General features: G+C 35.3%; 1 protein-coding gene across 1 annotated transcript in view; it reads right to left on the reverse strand.

Annotated features, from left to right (window-relative positions):
- Positions 1-5,941, reverse strand: part of LINGO2 (leucine rich repeat and Ig domain containing 2) — a 1,702,561-nt gene that overhangs the window by 1,464,324 nt on the left and 232,296 nt on the right. The window lies entirely within an intron of this gene.

Raw genomic sequence — 5,941 nt, forward strand, 5'->3', positions numbered from 1 at the left:
CTACTATATTTCTTCCTACCTCATAATAAATAGTTCTTAATGACCAAATTTTTTTCTGGAGCAGAAACAGGACCACTCCCCTTTCAAACTGAAGTTGCCAGAGTACTATTTTGCTATTTCAAGCAAGAACATGAGACCATGGTGCTATTTTTGGCAGAACATGCTATTTCATGATCGAGTATAATGATCATAATAATATGAGGCATATTCATATGACTTGACAGTTTAGTCATTGCTAAGTCCAATTGAAATTTAGGTTTTTTTCTCTCTCTCTCTCTGTCTAGTTTCACTCTATATTTGTCCCAGAATACATCCATTTTATAGCCAAATACATCCTTCTAGAAAACCTCAGAAGTTGGATACATGACAGCTCAACAACATCAACAGTTTCTCCAGAAGACCATAAATATTAGAGGAAGTTAATGTACTTGATTAGACCAAGTAGCAACAGGAACTCACATTTTTATAGTATTCTAGGTTTCACAGTATGATTTTTCTACAATTATGTGAGACAGCAAGAGCAGATCTTTATATGCCATTTTATTAATAAGGAAACTCAGGGAGATGAAGTGAGTTCCTCATGGTAACATAAGTGGTAAAAGTAAGATCTGGAATGAATAGAACACTGGTCCTGGAGTCAGGAGGACCTGAGTCAAATCTCACCTCAGATACATAACAGAAAACTAGCCATGTGACCTTGGGCAAGTCACTTAACCCCAACTGCCCCTACAAAGAGCAATAAAAAGTTAGATCTGGAATACAGATGAGGTGACTTGACTTTGAATGTTACATTCTTCCTATTTGATCACATGGTGTCTCATAAAATTCTGAGCACCAGGCCAATTATGTGCTCTTCAAGAGGAAATAACTGTCACACCAAAAGAGAGATCAGTCTTCAAAGGTTCTAAGAACTCTTCTTCTATGTGTCTGAATCATGACATTCTGTATAGACAGAGCTCTGAGGCTTCTGTGGCCAGGCCAGTAAGGTCAGGTCCAGGATGCCATTAAGCAATAAATAATCTCCCCTTTTCCCCTGCTGTTTTTCCTTTATTCCAAAGAAGCTTAACTTATGGATTTTTGTTGTCCATATATTTCTATCACAGAGGAAAAGAAAAAAGGTTTTCCTCATCATTTAGTTCAGTTGCTGAGCCCCACAGCCTGCCCACTAGGATTACCTAGTTTATTATATATCCACTTGTGGAAGTGGTCTGTCTTTCTTTCAGATATGTGCTCTCTAATTCCATGAATATAAATCATTACTATAAACTCCTTTTCTACTCTTTATGGAGACAATAGACTGAATGACAATGGAAAATATTGAATATTAAGAGCAATAGATTTCTCCGTGAATTCTGTTTACTAACTTAGATGATAGCTTTTACTATGCTCTCCTTCTCCAGAAGGGTATCTTTCCTTCGATACTATGTATGAATTTTCCTTAATCAGCAGTACATTTCAAGTCCAACCTTCTCGGTCTAATTATTCAACCATATCCTATATAATCTGATTTTAGAAATTGTTTTTGCTATTGTTTTTTATTAAGAATAGTAGCTATAAATTTTGGACCATACAGTGTACTTCAAAGAACAAAAACAAATAGAACTGATTATAGTGGATAATTGTCATTCTCAGAAACTAGGGGGAAATGGTGATTTGAACTATAATTGTAGTCAGATTATATTTGTGCTTTGGAGTGCCTCTGATATTTTGCTAATTCGTTTTAAAAATACCATGAACTGTTTTGAGAAATTGTTCCCAGTGCTTCCATTTAGCACCTGAAATAACATTATACAAACTTCAAAAGATAAGTAATTCATATTGTAAGTATGTAGGGCTTGGAATCCTGTGGATGCCAATATGGTCTAAAACAGGTTTCCCAAACTTTTTAATAGAACACCTTGATCTTCTTATGGGAATCAGGAGGTCCATGAGGAATATGTGTTTTCAGTGTGCAAATTTTAATACTAAAATATTAAATAAAAAGCACACATAAGACAAAATGTTTATCATACAACAATTAGTTTGTATGAAAATACTTTAATTTTCTCTTTTTTCCCAAAATTTTCATGATCTACCTTTTCTCCAAGGAATAATCTAAACTTTGAATAACCCAAAAGCTATATTTATGGTGTTTTTGCCTATATGTCAAGAATCAAATTTTGTTCCATAACCAAATTAGTTTAAGAAATATTTACCAAAAATCTTTCAAGGATCAGTAAGTCCAAGACATAGCATCATGCTTAATGTTATGGTATATATTACTATGCATGATGGAGATTCAGAAGATATGTCAGATCTGGCTCTGGAGGATCTTCTGTCTGGCTGTAAGACAACCATATATGAAATGACAAGGAGATATTACTTCAAAGTGATATATAAAAAAATGTTTAATACTGATGAGCAGAATGTTGAGAGACAGAGACATTTGAACAATGCCTGGATGTATTGCTCACATCTTGAAATCTATAACTTTTGACACAAAATTAATGGAAAACAAATACAAGTTTAGCTTAAAATTTATGTCTATAATAAAGGAAACTAGTGAATAATAGTCAAGAGACTTGTGTTCTAGTCCCAGCTCTGCCACTATGTGACTTTGGGTGAGTTCTTCAACATCTCTAGGACAAATTTTGTCAGGAAGGAAGAAAGCAAGTACGGATGAAAGAAGGAAGGGAAGGATGTAAGGAGGGACAGGGGAACAGTGAAGAAGGAAAAAAAAATATGAAGTGATTACTATGCTCCAGGCACTGTAGTAAGCACTTTGCAAATATTATATCATTTAATCCTCACAAAAACTCTGGGAGATGGTAGGTGCTATAATTATTCCATTTTACAACTAAGGAAGTGAGTCAGATAGAAGTTAAGTGACTTGCCCATGATCATAAAGCTACTTTAATATCTGAGACTGCATTTTAATGCAGGTCTTTCTGATCCAGCATTTTTTTTCACTTCACCACTTAACTGCCTCCAACTTCACAGGCTCAAAAATGAATGGGCTACAATTGCTGATCCCCAAGGTACTTCCAAAGTCTAATCTCAGGTAACCTTTGGTCCCTTCCTCACATAGGTCCTATTCTGAAGGACTGATTCATGCATGTCATTAGGTCGTTGATCTTACCTAAAGCTATTCCAGGGGGAAAAAACTGCCTAAAATAATCATGTTTTAGCATGTGTTAATTTTTTTCCAAAGGTGGCTAATAGGATCCTTTAAAAGCAACAGAGATAAATGAACATCATAAATGATATAGCCTTTATTTCACCTTTTATAAAATGCAGGAGATATGGCAGAAAAATACAAATAATATATGTAACATTCACTAAAACACCTCAACTCTCCCCAGAACGAACATTAATTTGGGGTTATTATTGAGACAAAGCTTAGATATTCCCTTTTTAGCCCACAGACTCAAACATAATCTTTCAAATACCCATAATATCATTCTATGTTTTAGGTTCTCCCTCTTTTCCCTCCTCTCCCACTCAAAATGAACAACCAAAATTTTTCACAATGGACTTGTATTCTTGAAGTATCACATATTTCAAACAGGGGTGTCAAGGTTCAGAATTCTTCTTCCCAAACGCATAGTGCAATTTTTCAACTTCCACAGCAAGAGCCATTTTGCTAATTGTCTTCCTTCTTTGAGAAGTATGTTATTGAGGCAGTCCTCTCCTCTAGAAAGGCAATGCTGAAACTCTGAAAATTAGGAACTCTCAAATTTGGGGTTACCCAGAAGGCAACTTCAAAGTATTGGACTTTCAGGTGAAATATTTTTTCTTCTGTCGTGTATGAAGTTTTCTCAATATCCCAGATAATTCTAACTCAACTGAAGGAGTACCTGCTCAGAAGACCATACAAAAGCACAAACAGTTCTCAAACATTTCTGCTCCAAGGCAGTCATTTGCAACTTCCTGGAGGAGGTTATGTGACTACAGGAGTCCACCATGTCCTCCCAGCCAAAAACATATACACACCAGAACACAGGTTTACTGTATAATGTGTCTGATGAAGAGATGGTGAAAAGGAGGTTAAAAAAATCTATACCATCAGCTCATTTTTATAGAACAGAGATAAAGTGCTCCTGCAATAAGAGAATATACTCTGAGTATCAGTCTAATAATCAGATTGGAGATAGTCTAATTTCGGAAGCAACTAGAATTTTGGCAGTCTGTCAATCCATGGCAAGATTTCTTCAGGTCCCACAAAGCACTGACATCCTATAGGCTAATCAGTGTGTGTGGCATATGATTAAATACATAAAGGATGTAACTGACCAACACTTATTTGCCTTTCACTGTCCCCTCCCCATATGACTCTATATGATACTCAAGAGAAAGAAACAAATTTTATGCAATGAATATCAAATAAAACAGATTTATATAGGGATTTAAGGTTTATAATTTTCATTTCTCATAGTAGGCCTATGAAGGAAACAGTTAAAATATTATGATTCTAATTTTACACTAAGGAAAGTGAGACTCTGAGAGGTTTCAGTGGTCACACAGTTAATAAGTGCTGAGACAAGATTTGAACTTGTATCCTGACTGCAACTGCCAACACCCCTTCTACCACTCCACGCTCCCTATGTGTCATGAAAAACAATGAACCACCAGTTCAATTTTAATGTCAAGCTTAGGTTCATTCTTCAGTTTCTGTGGTATAATAAGTGAATTTGTAGGACTCATGACATCACAGTATCTACTCTTTGCAGTCTCTGTGCATCTGAACTATTTCCCCTAATAACACTAGACAAATAATTCAAATAAACTACACAACTTTGTTCTCTTGAGCTGTTTGACTCGGCTTCATTTTATCATGCCAGTGTTAGAGGAGACAAGAAGCCAAATTTTGTCCTAAGGAATAAAAGATGATCTAACTGACAAAACTCATTTTCAGTGAGTATTCCTTTGAGAATTTAACTCAAATTCCATTACCCCTATCATCTTATACCAATGAATTGTGGTTTTGTATATCCCTTAAAGTTGAAACAGATTATTCACTAATAATTAATTTTATTCATTAAATTGTGCCAGGGTAGAACACTGGTAAGAATGCTGAACTTGTAATCAAAGGATCTAGGTTCAACTCCTAGACCTACAACATATTACCTTCAAGACCTTGGACAAGTCACTTCACTACTCTCAGTCTTTTTTATCTACTCTCAGTCATTTTACAGTACCTGTAAAATGAAGAGATTTGACTAAATGATTTCTTCATCGCAACCACTCTTTCCTTTTTCTTTTTGGAAGGGGAAGGCAGGGTAATTGGGGTTAAGTGACTTGCCCAAGGTCACACGACTAGTTTTGTGTTAAGTGTCTGAGGCTACATTTGAACTCGGGTCCTACTGACTCCAGGAACAGTGCTCTATTCACTGCACCACCCCAACTAAATGATTTCTAAGGTTCCTCTGGCTCTGAATCTATGATTATAGGACATAGATAAAATTTTATCTATCTCCAACATCCAAATTAACCTTTTACTACACACACACACACACACACACACACACACACACACATAATTTCTTTGTAAGGGAAGAGACAGAAGAACTACCACATGCTTTTACACTTTTATTCTAAATATTTTAAGACATCCTCCCTGAAGTTTCTTTCCTAAGCTTCATCATTATTTAGAAATTTTCTCAGGTTCTCATTTAAATTATGTTAAGAAATAACTTTGAAAGCTGATGATTGAATATGTATGTTATTTACAGAGAAGATGAGCTAAAGTCAGATTGTTTTTGCCAAAAGACTGATAACTACAATTTTTCTATTATCTATCCATCCATTTATCTGTCCATCTCTGTGTCTATGTATCTATGAATGTATGTATGTATCTATCTATCTGTCTGTCTGTCCATCCATGTGTCTGTCTGTCTGTCTATCTATCTATCTATCTATCTATCTATCTATCTATCTATCTATCTATCTATCTATCTATCTA

Source organism: Petaurus breviceps, unplaced genomic scaffold, assembly GCF_028583685.1.
Source record: "Petaurus breviceps papuanus isolate PSGF00001 unplaced genomic scaffold, PetGlider_PUasm1.0 125, whole genome shotgun sequence".
Lineage (NCBI taxonomy): Eukaryota > Metazoa > Chordata > Mammalia > Diprotodontia > Petauridae > Petaurus > Petaurus breviceps.